Source organism: Podarcis cretensis (genome assembly GCF_951804945.1).
Source record: "Podarcis cretensis genome assembly, chromosome: 1".
Taxonomy (NCBI): domain Eukaryota; kingdom Metazoa; phylum Chordata; class Lepidosauria; order Squamata; family Lacertidae; genus Podarcis; species Podarcis cretensis.
Window position 1 is genome coordinate 23,431,267 of NC_137170.1, and position 17,784 is coordinate 23,449,050.

Here is a 17,784-nt window from a genome sequence, read left to right on the forward strand (position 1 = left end):
AGCTTCCAGTTTGTCTCCAAGGGCAGTGTCATGAATGACCCACTGCAGCAATCCAACTGGAGGACCAAAGCAAGCAACACGGTGGCCAGGCTATCTCTTTCCAAAGATCAATTGATTCTATGAATTCATTACAGTCAATAAACCAAAAATAAAAAAGCATACAGTACACAATCTCATCACAAAAGAGATTGAAAAGTTTAACATAAAAACTATCATACAGAACTATAACAAAATCATCATCATTGAATATGATGCCCCTATTTTCATTGGAGAAATGTTGGAGGGTATGTAGACTTACTGAAATCAATAAATATTATTAAGTCACGGCCAATAATTTCAATCGGTGGTCTACTCTGAGTAAAAACTTAGTTGGAGGCCACCCTCTGCCAAAGGGTGATTTCATGCATCTGACAAAACGAGCTCTGCCAGAATAAAGGCACCACACAATACTCTGTTGTTTTTTCTGCGACTGACTAACATGGTTACCCCTCTGGAATAACCTAATCAGACTGTCGTTTCCAAAACAACCGCCCCTTTCTTTTTCAGTTCTTAGCAGTGGGCAGAAAACACCTGAGCTCTGCTTCTGTTAACCAATGAGTTTGTAAGAGAGATGCAAGATGAGTTACAGGCCCATTAATTCAAAGCAACACACAACTTCATGAGCGACACTGAAAGAGGCTGCAAAGGGCAAGTTCTTCGGGAGCCGTTCTGCACACAGGTTTAATGGGCTGCCCTGCTAAGACAATCACTAGCAATTGCAAAGGAGCCTGGAATGAAACAGCACTTAGCATGCTTGCAGTCTCCACCCCACCCCACTTCTTCTTAGTAATCAATTTGATGTGGTGAGAAGCCAAAGATCAAACCTTCTCTCTCAGGGAGAGCACCATATGGCAGGACAGGAAGTAAGCTCCTTGTGCTCCAAAACCTGCTTGCTCTCCCTCTCTCAATTCTGCAAGCAACAGCAATTGCTAAAACATTTAATCTCTGCAGTATATTAATTCAATTTGCCTGGCTCAACCAAGAGAAGGCTGCCAAATACGATTATCTTTGTCACGGCGTGTGGCAGGTTACAAAGCAAACGGCGGACTCGAACTGCAAACTATTAAATCCACCAAATATTTGCATTCTGAAAGGACGGTGTACTGTGTCTTAAAGAAACAAGACTCCAAAAATGCTCTTTTGCTCTGACTATAAACATTCTTTGTGTGAAAGTCAAGATTAGCGAAATAAATGCAGCACCAATTCATTCGGATTTTTGTTTAATTCCCTTAAAAGGTAGTTCAGTACTATTAACCCTATTTTACAGATGGAGGCACTGAGCTGGAGAGAAAGTAGCCTGGGTCACCTCCAGACCGTCAATATTTTTTCAGGGGGGATTCAACCACATGGTGGAATGTTAGGTTTGTGCATTTAAAGTGGATTAAAGTGCTCTATCGCCCTATCTCTCTCTCTCTCTCTCTCTCTCTCTCACACACACACACACACACACACACCTTTTTAAAAAAAATAAATTTAAAAACTTTACTTTTTTTGCTGTTAGGAAGGTGACAGGAAAATACACTGAAAAGTGTTGTATGATTAACAGATGATTAACAGGAAGATGCAGAAACACCCAGCAAGCAAGTCAGGATGAAAGCTCATTGTTGTTGTTGTTTTAAAAAAAGGTAAAGGACCCCTGACAGTTAAGTCCAGTCGCAAACAACTCTGGGGTTGCTGCGCTCATCTGCTGTACTGGCCGAGGGAGCCGATGTTTGTCCACAGACAGTTTTTACAAGTTATGTGGCCAGCATGACTAAGCTGCTTCTGGCAAAACCAGAGCAGCGCACAGAAACGCCATTTACCTTCCCGCCTCAGCAGTACCTATTTATCTACTTGCACTTTGACGTGCTTTCGAGCTGCTAGGTTGGCAGGAGCAGGGACTGAGCAATGGGAGCTCACCCCCTAATGGGGATTCGAACCGCCGACCTTCCGATTGGCAAGCCCAAGGCTCAGTGGTTTAGACTGTATACAAATCAACAAATGATTGCTCAGTAAAATGTAACCTCAATGTACGCTTTGTGCAAACCCTGCAGGATGTCACACTCCCTTCCTAAAAAAACATGACAGTGACTTTTATTTGTAAGGAAGAAAGAGATCTTTATTCAGACTAATAGGGGTACAGACTCAGTAGCAAGCCCAGAAGTCACAATTCCCAGGTATAAGAGCAAGGTAAGAGGTTCATAACTGAACGGAAGCTACAAAGATGTCCCGCCAGTTGACCTGCTCCTCTCACTAAGCTTCTAGAGATGATGTGGGGCAAGCTCACTCCTTGCAGCTCTTTGGCCCAATGCACACGCATGCTCCATTGGGGGGGGGGTGTCTGATCCCACCTATAAAGAAGGCACCTGGTTCTCAGTGACAAGGCTGTGTCTTTCTCCTCAGCCTCCATGTTTCCTCCTGTTCTAGGTGTCTTTCCTTTGTGAGCCAGTTTAATGTACTTTATAGCGCTTCTTTCAAAAGGGAGCTTAACTCTTTCTGTGATTCAGCACTGTGAAAAGATTCTCAATTATATACTGGATGTCCTATACCCCCCACCTCCACCCTCAAAACCCTGTTGCCCACAAGCACTCCTGAAACAGTTCTTTGAAACTCTCCACTGTGGCTGGAATGTTGTAATATTTAAGTAAGCAGAAAATGTATCTTGGAGTGAAATGAAGACAGCTGGTTTATTCAAAACCTATGAGCTGATTTGTGCTCCAGCCCAGTTAAAACAAAAACAAAAGAACCCTTTCCTTCTATTGTGTTTTGTTGTGTTTTCACTATATTGCTGTGCTACAGGACAAAGCAGCTCCTGGGAAGATTGCAGAAATTCCCAACAGACGATTGAGAGTGAAATTTTGTTTTCCGTATAAGTGTACTTGCTTCCACAAGACTACATGGCACATATTCCTGAGAGACTGAAGAGGGTCAAATATATACACTCTAGGAAAGAAGCGATCCAATGGGAAATGGCCACCATTTCTAAATATTATCTATGTAACCATGCAGAAAGAGACAGGGGATTATTTGGAAGTCTCAAAAGAAAGCGGCACTTGAGAGTTAAATTTTGTTTCCATATGAGTGTGCTTGCTTCCACAGGATCACATTCCTGGGAGACTGAAGGGGGTCAAATATATATCGTCTAGGAAGGAAGAGGTCCACTGGGCATTTCCAAATATCACCTATGTAACCATGCAGAAGAACACAGGGAATTATTTGGAAATCTCAGAAGAGAATGAGGGCGACAGCAACTAAGAATGACAGCAACTAAGAATGAAATTTTGTTTCTGCACATGCTTCCATAGCAAGCAATGCCTGGCACATGTCCCTGAGAGAAAGAAAAGTGCCAAATAGATAAACTTCAGGAAAGAAGAGACCTAGTGCAGCACAGCCACCATTTCTGAATATTGTCTATGTAACCATGCAGAAGAAGACAGAAAATTACTCAGAAGACTTGGAAGATGGCAGGGGTTCTGTGCCTCCCAAGAGACAGGAGCTAGGGCTGGAGGATTGGGAGGGGTCTCAGCAGTCAGAGACAAGGGAGGAGGTGCAGGACGTGGGACAGGAGCTGGAGCTGCAGGAAGGACACATAGCACCAGGAGCTGAGAGATGGTGCCTGAAGGGAGGGGGCAGCAGGATCCCTTCTGTCCTCTCCCCCACTGTCCCCTAGAAACAGGAGGGGCTTGCAAAAATCTATCATTTGCCTGATAATAAATGTTGGAAATGTAAAGAGACTGAAGGTACATTCTTTCACCTTTGGTGGACGTGCCCAAGGATTAAGGCTTTCTGGGAGATGATCTATAATGAAATGAAAAAGGTATTTAATTATACTTTTTTAAATATACTTTTTTGAAGAAACCAGAGGCCTTTCTCCTGGGCATGGTCGGCCAATTGGTGCCAAAGAAGGATAGAACTTTCTTTATGTACGCTACAGCAGCAGCAAGAATACTCATTGCAAAGCATTGGAAGACACAAGACCTACCCACCTTGGAAGAATGGCAGATGCAAGTAATGGACTACATGGAATTGGCGGAAATGACCGGCAGAATCCGAGACCAGGGAGAAGAGTTGGTGGAAGAAGATTGGAAGAAATTTAAAATCTATCTACAGAAACACTGTAAAATTATTGAATGTTAATGACGTTGGAATGAAACGAAGTGGTTCTAGCAATAAGGCAAAATAAGAATATGCAAGAATAGATTGATATCAGATGAAAATTTGAAGTTAGAATATGTGAGGATAAACAATTAAGGGTAAATTAAGAGGGTATGAATTTGCTGAACAAATTTTTAAATGGAATACAAAAAAGGGAGGTGTGAGGAAGTCATGAAAATAAGTAAATGAGTGGTAATATATTAGAAAGAGGGATTTTTGTTTTTTATTTTTTATTTTTACGTTAAATTTTGGTTTTTGTATTTTCTTTGTGTGTTCTTTGTTTATTGTTCACTGTTTTGTAATCCTTTTTTGTTAAAAACTTAATAAATATTATATATATATAAAAAAGAAACAGGAGGGGCTTGAAGAGGCAGGCACAGTGACAACTTGCATGTAGAAGTTGCAGGATGCTTGCACTCACATCGTCAGATGAGGGTGTAGGCGTGGCCACCTATTGCTCCACCCACACAGGTCAGAGCGCAAGCCAGGGGAGGGGCATCAGTTGCCTAGCCACCAAAGTGTGTGTGCGCGCACACACACATTTAGTGCACCTCAGGAGCTACTGTAAGTTCATACTTTGTCAATAAAGAATTAAACTATGGGCAGCTGTCCTGCTCGGGCTGAGCATGCTCAAGACAAGCACAAATAATGTTTGATAGGGGGGCAGGGAACCTCAAAGGGCAGGGAGAAACTCAAAACCCAAGGTCAACTAACCAAGCTCATTGGTCAGAGAGTGCTGGTGGTGAAATGGAAAACCATGGAGGAATGGGGACCAGAATGAAGTGTAACTGAAGGAGATATGGCTGGCTGAATAGAAACCTAAACAGGAGAACTCCATACCACTTTCTTCTCTTTTTTTTTGGGGGGGGGGTGGGGGTTATAGGCCCCACCTATAAAATTCTATAGTAATATTAAAAATAAATAATTATATAAATATTATGATTCTTCTAATCACAAGAAAGTTCCAGGGAGATTACATCCAAAAACAACGAGTCCGAGACAACAAGCTGCTGAAACAGTAAGGAGGAGTCAATACATTTTTATTGGTATCACTGTAGCAGGTGTGATTTCTAACTACTCCACTCCAATAACAGAAGTCGTTTGGAAATATTCCTTTGGGTGCATATGAAATGAATGTGCCATTGCTCCAAGCTGCAGGATCCGACAGACTTCAGGATGCAGGGCATGGGCTCACCCTTGAAGAAGCCACAGAGGTTATTTCTCTAAGTGGAAGACTATTGATCCAGCTGGCATCCACAGTGATCAGGGATGACTGCAAAGAGCTCCTGTGGATTACGGATGGGGGAGGAATTCAATTCAGTTTGCATCTAAAGGTGAATCTAGCAAATATGCACTTTCCCAAACAGTATCAGAACTGAAGCACAGCCATCGTTTGAAATGCATACTTTTCTGAATTTCCTGAGGTGGTTCTCCAACCAACCAAAAATGTTTTCATAAACACATATATCAGGGCAAAGTGTGAATAAAAATTGAATACATCCGTGAAAATAATATAAAAAAATGCATTATATTGGGGGTAACTGCTTTGCAAAAAATGTGTACGTTTGTAAAAACTGCATACAAAAATGTGTTTATTAGGAGAAATCTGCACCAAAATGAAGATGAATTTTCATTAGGATTTTTAGATAGATAGATAGATAGATAGACAGATAGATAGATGTAGAAAAAATGCAGATTCCTGAAGAAATGCGGAGAACTGAATTTAAGATTAGGAAAATGTGAAACTGAGAGAACCAAAAATGACAGGCCCTTCCATTTCTACTGTGGATACATGATGTTATATTTTAACTGGCATTCACAGCCGCACTGTGAATCTGCTCTGACGTTCTAATAATGGCACTGGGGAAAAACACCTCCCCCCCAAAAAAAATCAGCAAATGATTTCAAAGCAATGCACCACACCCATTAACACCCTGTATTTAAGTGATGATGGGGAAATTTGGATGAACTTTATGCAGGGAGTTTCATCTTGAAGAATATGAACAGGAAGATTAAGGAAATAATATCCATTTCTTACAAATATAGATGCAAGATTATTACAAAGTAACTTGAGTCAGCTTTCCAAGTTTCATAACCTCTTGCTTAACACATAACAAAACTGCCTGCAAGCAATAAATAGTTAACAGTACCTGTTTACCCGAGGCAACAGTTTGTGCAGACCCAAGGCTCCAGGCAAATTCCTAGATTCTGTACTCCTAGATTCTTGTCAAGTTTTCACTATCTTGGAGTCAGCTGGGTAGTATGTCAAATCTAAGGCCACTTAACCAACAGGTCAGCTTTATGTTGTAAAATGACAGTCTGATATTAAACATAGATCCATATATGACAGGGTATACGAGCCCCTAGATAGTATGTATAAGACAATAATCACTTGAAGCCTGAACTACAAAGCTAAATACACTTTATCTTGATCTTCCATATCCAATAGCTGTTTGGCATTTCAGCATTTTGTTATCAACAGATTTAAGTTCCAGTTAAGGAGGCTATCCTATACATGCTTCTCTGGATGTAAGTCCCATTGAGCTCATTAGTGATTACTTCACTAAAGTTTGCATACACTCCCTTCCCTTTGCATTTAAGAATTAAATCTTCCATACCTGGTTTGTTCTAAGCAGCAATTTCCTATTTTGTCTGAATACAGGAAACTGTGGTTTGTAGGAACCACAGTAAGTTAACAGGCCAGGACATCAAACCATGGTTAGTTGTTACACATGAACTGAGTCAGTAAGAGGCTTAGTTCAGTTCAGTTGGCCAGCTTCACAGATTTCTAGACTTCATTTATGAAATTGTTAAGTGGGATTTGTAATATACCATATGGAGGTCAAATACTGTCCTGTGTCCTCCATGAAACAAAAGGAAAAATGCACAGGAGTTCTGCCATTTGGAGTAAGTTGGAAAGAAATTCAAACCCAGTAGGAGATGCTATGAGCTTGGATCAGGACTGAGAAATGGCCTAGGGACTGGTATATGGATATAGATTTCCTCCTAAAATTTGTTTAGCATGACATGAACAGAATATTTATTACTGTTTAATGAACAAACAAATAGGAGAGACCACTATCTAGGAGGGTACATCTAACAGCCTGCCATATACTTACAGCAATTGTTGGATAACAATTTGAGTTGTCAGTGCTGTGACCTGAATACACTAACCTATATTTTGTCCTTCCTTGAAAACACCTTTTCTTTCCTCCTGTTATCAAAAGCATTAGGAGAATTTACATGCTAATTATTAGCTCTGCAACAAAGGCACAGCTCTGATCTACTCAAACTGCATTTACACTGGTGTCTAAAGTATGCTAATGAAAATAAAAATGTTTATTTGAAAGTATCGGTCAAAGTCATGGCTCAAAAGGATAATTTTTAATATTCCCTTTTCCTCAACAGCAAACGGCTACTGATCAATTATCTATAATCAATTATCTATAACTGTATATCTACCTGTAAAATAAATCAAAATAACATAACATAAAAATAAAAATATGATCTCAAAACATGAACAATGCCAGAGAAGCATCACAGGGGAGTGAGAATCTATTATAAAAGTTATGTCAGAACCAATGAAGCAATACTTTCATAAATAAATTACTGCAGACTGAAATGGATAAGCCAAACTACAGCTCTAAACAGTAACAAGTCCTCATATTGAAGAAAGAAGCCAAATTATTGTGGGGGAGGTGGAGGCAGGTCTGAAGAAGAGTGTGTGTAATTGCCGTAATATGTATTCCACTCATGCTGGCAATGTTGAAACAACATGCAAAGGACAGGCAGAATCTTGGGAAGCCTCTCATTGTGACACTGTCAGGGCTCTGGAAGAGAACAGGAACCGGAAGAGGTGCCAATGGTGAATATGAACAAGCTCCCATAAAGGGTTTTTTAATTGAAGGGAAGACTTTGAAAATGGAGAAAGGCAAGATAATGGCAGTATTAATGGACAGTGAAACATCTGTCCAGATATAAACTGACTGCAGGAAGTTCATTCCCAGTATATGATGAACACATCCACAACAACAGCAACAACATATTTCTGATACCCCCAACCCATCTGACTGGGTTGTCCCAACCACTCTCGGTGGCTTCCAAGAAAAAAATTATAGCTGTTTAACTCTTTGGCATCTGCCAGAAAGGCATTCCACAAGGTGTGGGTACGGCTACTGAAAAGGCATTTTCCCGATTCCCTGTAATTTCACTTCTTGCAGAGAGGGAACCTCCAGAAGGCCCTCAGACCTGGACCTCCGTGTCTGTGCTGAACAATGTAGGCGGAGATGCTCCTTCAGGTATACCAGGCCGAGGCCATTTAGGGCTTTGAAGGTCAACACCAACACTTTCAATTGTGCTTGGAAACATACTGGGAGCCAGTGAAGATCCTTTAGGACCTCTGTTATATGGTCCCGCTGGCTGCTCCCCATCACCAGTCTAACAGCCACATACTGCATTAATTGTAGTTTTCACGTCACCTTCAAAGGTAGCCTCATGAGGAGCATGTCTATGGTGAAATGGTACAAGCTAAACACATGGAGGGAGAAGGGGGATCATGCCTGATGACCTATCTCCACAGGATCCAGTTGAACCTGGGTGTCTATTGTCTTTAAACCAGACTTTATACCAGCAAAGAACAACCAAAGGGCAGCATTAGTCTTGCTGGATAATAAAACATCTAAAGGGAGTCTAAATCTAAACCTCATTAAAATAGAAGTGAGGCATATATTCAACCATGTCCATTTTAAATAATACATCTTTCCAATTATAGAGCTTGGGATATTTATTTTGGTATGGCAAACTATACTAACAGAAAAGCACCAACATCACATGCCAAATATGTCTTCAGTATTCAAATTTACATTCACCAGGGTAGTCCCACACATATTAAGTGTTGCATTTATGATGTTAATAATTTTTTTTAACCACCTTTCATTTCCAAAAAAAAACCTGGAGTTGATCACTTTATCAAACTATATCCTTTGCCAAAGATTGCTCAGCTAAAATAACTGCAAAGTGAGAACATATTTCTTGGAACAGTGGCAATTTAATTTTGTTATTAATTTACTTTACTGAAACTCCACAAGTTAGTTATTAGTACACTGTGTTTTTTGTATATTCGAGTCACTCTGCGGACAATTAATATTTTCAGGAGCACTGGCTGTGGAAATGATAGTCATCTTCCCTTCTGCCTCTGCTGGAGAAGCTACGTAAGTTTGCCACCATTACTGTGGCTGTTGACAAAATATAACTCCTTCCCCTCTCCTGACACTTCCACTGGCTGTGTCCATGTTAAACAATACATGTGATCTTCTTTATGGGCACCCTGCTGACATCTGATATCTGATATTGTTGCTGATACAATATACAAATCGTGTTTCTCATGCCTACACTTCCAGGGGTAACTCCAAGGAGATTATGCTACGGTAGTCTAAATGGACGTTACCAAAGTGTGGATCACCATAGCAAGGCTATCCTGGTCCAGGAGAAGCCACAGCCAAAAAGACTTGGGAAAATGCACCAGTAGCCACCAAGATCACTTACCGTATTTTTCGCACCATAGGTCGCAGTTTTTCCGTCTTAAAAACTAATGGGGAAAGTCTGTGCGTCCTATGGAGTGAATGCAGGGTGGGAGGCAAGCAGGAAAAGCCCCCAAGAGCCACACACAAGCTTCGCGCAGCTCTTGCAGGCTTTTCCCCAGGAGGGAGAAGGGACTGACGCGGCCAGTCAGTCCCTTCTCCCTCCTCTAGAAAAGCCTTGCGCAATCTCTCCAGCCGCGGGAGGCTACGCGAGGCTAAAGAGGAAGCCCGGGCAGCGAGCGGGATGGATCGCGCTCGCTGCCCGGGCTTCCTCTTTAGCCGTGCGCGCCTCTCCAGCCATGGGAGGCTGCACAAGGCTAAAGAAGCCAACTTTTTAAAAATCTCTCTATCTCTACCTCTTTTTCTTTTTTCGTCCTTTCTCCACCCCCTTCATTTCCTCTGGATCAGTGTTTTTATCTAGATTAACGTTTTAGTTTGGAGGGGGGGGGATATTATAAAAAAGGAAACTTTGCAGCTTTTATTTTAGTATACAATAAAAACAGATCAAACAAAACACAAGAGAAGGAAGTAGCATAGAAGAAGAAGAGAAAAGGGAAAGAGGGAGAATACAAAGCCATTTACCAGAGGTAGATCTTAACCCTTGCCTCACCTGGGAGCTTCTCTGTGCAGGAATTCCCTCGGCTTAAGTGGGGTGGGGGAAGAGTGGCAGGTAGGGGGGTACCTACCTAGACAGTGAAGCCACATGTCTCTCCAATGAAAATTGGGAGTGGGCATTGTGTGAAGTGGCTGTGGATCTCCTGCCGCAGAAGTGTAGGACTGTATAGAGTTGGGAGGGCCACCCGAGGGTCATCTAGCCCAGCCCCCTCACAATGTAGGAATCACAGCTAAAGAACGCCAGGCAGATGGTCCCCCAACCACTGCTTAAAAGCCTCCAGTGGTGGAGACCCCCAACAACTTCCGAGGTCACAGAGTTGCAGGGTTGGAAAGGAACCCCAGGAATCATCTAGTCCAGCCCCGGTGGACAGCGGGCACGATCCATCCCGTTGTGCAAGGCTAAAGATGCTGCTCAAGGCTAAAGAGGAAGCGTGCAGCCTGTCCGTTGCTCTTTGGGGCTGGGGGGGGGGGAATAATATTTTTTTCCTTGAATTCCCCCTCTAAAAACTGCGTCCTGTGGTCCGGTGCGTCCAATAGAGCGAAAAATATGGTAATCACAGATGATTGCACCCACTGGGTGGCAGTAGTGATGACAAAGAGAGCTTGACTCTCTAAAGACACAGCATCTTCAAGGGGCTGTCAAGCAGCCAAGCTTCTCAAGTTGAGGATGTGGCTGGTTGCTTCCAGTCTCCCTTCTGGGTCAACAATTCCCCCTAAAGTTGAACGTGGCAATTTCCCAAGGCACTTTCAATTATTTAATGATATTTTTTTAAAAAAAATCATTGCAGTGTGTTTGGGTACTCCATAAGGACTACATCATGCCCCGTGGGCATTCCAGAAGTTATGGCCCACTGAAATTAATAAGTACGGCAAATTTGGGTCCATTAATTTCAGCAGATCCACTCTGAGTAAAACTTAGTTGAATACAACTCAGGATCTCTACCTGCCTTTTGGGATGGAGCTTTCTTTTCATCTTCCCCAACCCACAAATGGCTGATGGGTGGGTGTATGATTAGCTGCAATTATTGGAATAACTCTGCTCTCATTTATTAGTTCATTCTCAACTTTGGTCTCTCAATTTGGTTTCATTTTTCAGATGCATGTCCTGAAGAGAGAACTGTTCAGATGTGTTCATTTCCCCCAAATTTCCTTTTATGATGTCAGATGCAAAGAATGTGCAATATCTTTCTCTCTCTCATGGGTACATATTTCAGACCTTCATTATCTAGAGATACAACTGACTGCCAAGCAGACTTTCTACTTCTAATATTTCATATAGTTAAATATCCAGCTTGTTTGTTTTCAGGAAAATCCTCTTAGACCTTAAATGTAACTTGCAAAGCCAAATGCACTACTTTTGCTCATTCTGATTACACTTCCAATTTTTGCACAATACCTTTTTGGTTTTTAATCTTTTCTTTGTATGATGCAATTTCACTTCTTTTTCTTCTATATAGTTTTCATTTGATTGGATTGAGGATGCAGCCTAAACACTCTTGCTAAATAGTAAGTGTGGGAAATAAAACATTTACCTCTTTAAGCATCTAGTGCACCTAGAACGATGCCCAAATTTCTCCAATACATAGCACTCTATCTATCACATTTCAAGTATCATCTATACCTTGCAAACATCAAGAGGAATCTGGGCAGATGCATGTAATCTTTGATATTTATTAATTATTGTCTGACCTAGAATTATTTAGATACTTGTTTTCTTTTGATAATGTCCTGTAAGCCAGCGGTGAGCAGACTTCAGGCTACTTTGTTTTTTAATTAGAGCTCTGAGGCTTAAGTGGTATACTAGCATCTCAGCAGGTGAGTCACTTGATTGCTTACCAGGTGTCAGGATGCTGTCAACGGCTACCAGCTGGTTGCCCAGGAAGTATAAAGACAAGGGAAAGCTTCTTACCATCCTTTTATATTTCAATATTTACAGAGAGAGGCTATAGAACCCATCCTCTTGGATAATGGCACTGTCCCAAGTGAATCTCCACCCCCGTCTTTCCCACTTCCTCATTCGGGTGCTGCTACATGCCCTCTGTCTTTAAGCTCTTTGCTCTCCTACTTTTAAGCCTTGCCAGGTTCTGGGAAATCGAGGGTCTGGGATGCTTTCTAATGACACCATGTCAGCTAGCTGCTGCTCTAGTTCTGCCTTCCCAACTTTCCCCCTCATCTGCCTCTGAGCTGTGACCCTCCGCAAACCACTGTTGTAAATCTATACCGTCTTCCTCTTCCTCTTCCCTGGAAGGGTCAAGATGGGGAGGCAGTCTCCACCATTCCTCCTCTGCCCAGTCGCTGACACCAGGAGAGGGGAAAGTTGGAAAGGAGGTTGGCACATTGGACATGCACCAGTAGAGCCAGGCCAGCACTCCTTGCCAGTGCTTTTGCACCATGCCAACCTCCCCACCATCTTGGCCCTCTCCCTCCCAGTATGCAACAGTGACCTACCTGCCAGGAAGTAGTGTAACAGTCCCGTTCCACCTAGCAAGCTGCTTCTGCCCTGAGGTATAACATCCAGAGCCAAGGGAAAAGAAGAGACTCAGGAGGAATATGGACACACCCTTACAATTAAAGAACATGGTGCCTCTGGGAGCATACTAAGTCCAAGAATTTGTTTCCAATTCCAAAATTGTGCTTCCAGTCCTTTCAAACAAAGATCTACTCCTCAATTTCTTTCAAGCTGGCTTAATTCTAGCAGCCTAGCAGTTGCTGCTATTGTTAGACAACTGGGAGTGAGAAAGTGTTGCCAATCTACTGCTATTCACCCAGAAACCTACCGTGTAGGTGCTGATCTTCCCTCTGCCCACACCTGATGTAAGGCATTGAGGCAATCCAAAATGCCAATAATGACCGAAGAATGTGTGCTTCTGGGAACAGCCAATTTTAAAATTTCAGTTTACTTAATTAAGTGACTGAGTGCAAGGATGTCTCTCCTGCCAGATTCATCTGGCTTCTTGCCGTGGCCATTTCCCCCGAGGGCTTATTGTAGGCGATTAAGGCATTTGCTGGAGATGGACCATCTCCCTGAGCAAGTCAAGTCCACTCTGCTGTTAATCAACTGCAATCCCACAAGTTCTAATCAAATGTAAAACTGTGGTATCTGACACTCACTGATTGCTAGGTCAAAATTTTCAACCCAAAGGTGACAATCTGGAACTGTACTGCCTGAAATAAAGGCTTCTGCCTTTTGTTGTGGAGCTAAGGCGTATTGCTCAAGTCGCACATTAGCATGGTGCACTGAGAAAAACCAGTGTTATTATTTGCTAATAGAGTGAAATGTTCTGAGAAAACTCTTGATGCAAATGTTTTATGATGCCAGCTGATCTCTTGGGATCCCCAATTAAGTTCCAAACTGGCAGCGAGCTCTGCGATTTTAACGCCTTCTAGCCTGAACATGAATACGACCCAGCCTCACTAAGCCTTGCCCCATCATGAGCTCAAAGCTAATTTGGAGCTAGCTGTTATTCATCATCGCTGCTAAGGTTCATGAGCTGTGTTCAAAATCCATGATTTCCTCTTATGCTTTTTGAAAATACTTTCCTGAAATTAAAATATCAAAAGCTTTGCCTAGTGCTGTCCAACATGTCAGAATGTTGGCTGTTCCTAGCACAGTACTCTCAAGTTGTCCAACTTGTGCCTCTCTATCCTGCAGCATGAAGCTAAGATAGCCTTCACCAATGATGACAATGTACTGGAACTGCCAGCTGCAGTGGGAATTTTCACAGAGCAGGCCTCCTGCTCCCACCTGTCTCACAGTGATTAGGCAGAGAAGACCATATCATCTGTCACCATCAACTGTGTCTCTCTTTCTGTACGGGATACAGAGAAGGAGCTCTCCACCTTATGTTACAGAATGAGCAGGTTGGTACGGGAGGAGGCATACTTCAAATACCCTGGACCCAAGCCATGCAGTTTGGGCCATTTGCTTTTTGATGGTCACTACACCTCTTCCTTAAGAAGAAAGATGGAGGGTATAGCTTGTCCTCAATATCCATATGTGAGAAACTATCTTTAGAGTTTAAAGTGCCCATTTCCTAGTAAGATGGTCCACAGATACTTGCTGGAGTCCCGCAATGTATGAGAACAGAGGCAACAACAAAAAACCGTTCTTTATACATTTTAAAAAGCAGAGGCTTCCAGTGCATCGTGCCTCTGTACCAGAAGATAATCCCTGCTGTGGGAGCAGCATAGTACCCATCCCACAGCCATTAACAAGGTGAGATGAAACTCTCAGTGCTCACCTGGAAGCATGAAACATCCAGCCTCATTTCTATTGTCCCTCAGTCAAAAATAGCTGTTATGATTCTGTGCACAGCATGCATTCATATTACAGCCCATGAATTTTCCTTTGCTAAATTGCAACATGCAAGAAACAGTAGAACCCAGAAAGCTTTCATTATTTTTTTCTACTGTGGGCACTTCCAGACAGTCACTATTTAGCATATGGAATTCAACTGCATACTAGCAAATTCAGGTTCCACAGCTGAACAGGGATTTAGTGATCTTGTGCAACAAACTTGCTTCCCCTCCCCCAAACTGGATTTTTTGAGGTAAGGAAAGTGACAGGAAAATGCACTGGATAATCGTGGGACAACAACTGCTTGATGTGACATCATATTAAAAGGTAAAAAAAGGTAAAGGACCCCTTGGATGGTTAAGTTCAGTTGAATTCGACTATGGGGTGCAGTGCTCATGTACGCTTTCAGGCCAAGGGAGCCAGCGTTTGTCTGCACATCTTTCTAGGTCATGAGGCCAACATGACTAAACCGCTTCTGGCATAACAGAACACCTGATGGAAGCCAGAGTGCATGGAAACACCGTTTACCTTCCCGCCACAGCGGTACTTATTTATCTACTTGTGTCGTAATGCTTTTGAGCTGCTCAGTTGACCAGAGCTGGAACAGGGCAATGGGAGCTCACCCTGTTACATGGATTCGAACTGCTGACCTTGTGATCAGCAAGCTCAAAGAGGCTCAGTGGTTTAGACCACAGTACCACCTGTGTCCCTTGACATATTATCTCCCCACAAGCAAATCAAAATGAATAAATACTCAATTAGCAGCCAACACTGTATTACCTCCCAGAAAGCTTTGTTCGAATAAATCTGGATGAATGCTCAGGAAACAAGTTGTCCAGAAGTGACCTGAGGTAGTTCAAAGCTGTATTTGGGGTTTGGCATCTTATTTGATGGAAACTGGAGGAGTATTTCCATCATTCCCCCGCCCACCTTTTAAACAAACTGATACAAAAGGAAGGGAGGAACTAAAGTGGATAAGAAAGGAGGGAAGGGAAAGGGGAAGATAATGCCCTATATTAATTCACGTGATGCATCTTTTATGATCACAATCCAAGACGTTGAGAAATCACTTTATCCTAATCTTCTAAAATAAACCCTCTCCACAAACTTAATTAAACTATTGGGGGTTTTGGATGTATTGACATATGCCAAAAATTTAGGCCCTGTCCATCTTCACCATTCTCCCCTAACATTGTTGTCATCATCAATTACTCAGTATGGATTATGATTATTATGGTGGCAGGTACAACTCTCTGGGGAGAGCATTCCACAGTCAGGAAGCCATCACTGAGAAGGCTGAATCTTATATTAAAATTATATTAATAAGATGAAATTAAAAGAGAGAGAGAGAGAGAGAAGGCCAAGTCTTAAGTTGCCAACATCTGCACCTCCCTTGGAGGATCCAATGGGTGGAGGGTATCTCTAAGGTACTGGGGGTCCTGAACACATAAGGTTTCATAGGTCAAAACCAGTGCATTGATTTGAGCCTGGAAACTAAATGGCAGCTAATGCAGTTGTGCCAGGATTGGTGTTATATGATAAAACCTCCTACTAGTAGTCAACAATCCGGACCGCCTCCTCCAGTAAGGAACCCTTGTGCTGAGTTTGACAACAATATCTCAAGAGGCAATGAAATCTATGGAGAACAGATGGAGAGAAGGGCAAACCACTTAGAAGATAATGCATTTCACAAGAGAATACATCTTTCTATCTGTCTTGGGAATTTTCCTGGCAGGAAAGACTGTGGGGAAATTTCCTGAGCCAATCTGAAGGCTCACAGACGTGTGTCAAGCACCTTCATTATATAGTTATATAGTTTCACTCATATGCTGAAGATGCACCTCTTTGCCCTGAGAAAAATTATAGTAATTGTTGACCGGTTGCCATTTGGAATTAAGATGGCGGACTGAAATGTGACCATGGCATGACTCTGCCTGTAGTCAAACTTAGCACAAGGCTTCCCAAGGTGGGGGAGGCCATCTTCATTGATGTTTGGATGCCGGGGGCTACTTTGAATCAAACTGGTTGACCAAAACATGGCTTGGGAGTGGCTTTGCCTGATTTTTGGCATGACAGGTAGAAAATCACAAATTGCACTGTCCATTAAAAAATCACCATTTTTTTTATTTCTGCAAATGCCAGAGCAGTGTCATGCGCTCCCTGCCACTATAAAATAATAATAATAATAATAATAATAATAATAATAATTCTGCCTCACCCTTCCACCTGCTGTAGCCACATGTCTTCTTCATCTGAACTTTGTAGTACCAAAAGGATTATACAGATTGAGCTGCCTATGCGTTCACATCAACAATTGTATAGTGACTTTTCTCCTTGCTGTTCAAGCCATTCTAGGAGAGCTGCCCCACATGGTTACAAAAGAACAATACAGTGGTGCCCTGCAAGACGAATGCCTCGCAAGACGAAAAACTCGCTGGACGAAAGAGTTTTCCGTCTTTTGAGGTGCTTCGCAAGACGAATTTCCCTATGGGCTTGCTTCGAGTTCTTGTGAGGTTTTTTCCTTCCCCCCTCCCCTTTTTCTAAGCCACTAAGCCGCTAATAGCCGCTACGCCGCTAATAGCGCTAATCCGCTAATCCGCTAATAGCCGTGCTTCGCAAGACGAAAAACCGCAAGACGAAGAGACTCGCAGAACGAATTAATTTCGTCTTGCGAGGCACCACTGTATAGGAACATAGGAGCCTGCCTTTCACTGTAAGACTATTGGTCCATTTAGCTCAGCAGCTCTCCAAGAGTTCAGACACAGGACATTCCCAGACCTACCTGGAGAATGCCAAGGATAATATGTGGGACTTTTTGCATGCATGGACCTCTAACTGAATAATCTCGGCCCACCACAGGGACATCATGCTATTTCTGTTTCAGATAACAGGCCTGAATGCGATTTTTATTGTAAGGATCTTTTGTAAGCTCCTTTGAGAGGGCTAGAAAGTGATAAAAAGTATTATTATTATTTAATTTTAAAAATCAGAAACCACCCCTCTTATGCAATACTTTCCCAGCCCCTTATGAATCTTTCCTCTTTCCAAGCTGTCTCCTTTTTTCCATTCTTTTTCAAAAAATGAAATGTAGCGTTAAGCTGTGTGCTTTCTTCTTCAGTG

The 17,784-nt window shown here is 42.3% G+C and overlaps 1 protein-coding gene and 1 long non-coding RNA gene across 9 annotated transcripts in view; both read right to left on the minus strand.

Moving 5' to 3' along the window:
* SLC24A4 (solute carrier family 24 member 4) overlaps positions 1–17,784 on the minus strand; it is a 109,743-nt gene that overhangs the window by 47,244 nt on the left and 44,715 nt on the right. The gene's annotated exons all lie outside the window — the stretch shown is intronic.
* Positions 5,198–7,964, minus strand: LOC307200784. Of its 7 annotated transcripts, none has more exons than XR_013832425.1 (3): positions 7,636–7,964; positions 6,324–6,492; positions 5,198–5,459 (listed from the first exon to the last, which is right to left on the minus strand). It is a non-coding gene; the product is annotated as an uncharacterized lncRNA (long non-coding RNA). The 7 variants fall into 7 exon arrangements; XR_013832426.1 differs by having other exon boundaries at positions 6,324–6,536; XR_013832427.1 differs by lacking the exon at positions 7,636–7,964 and adding an exon at positions 7,293–7,380 and having other exon boundaries at positions 6,324–6,470.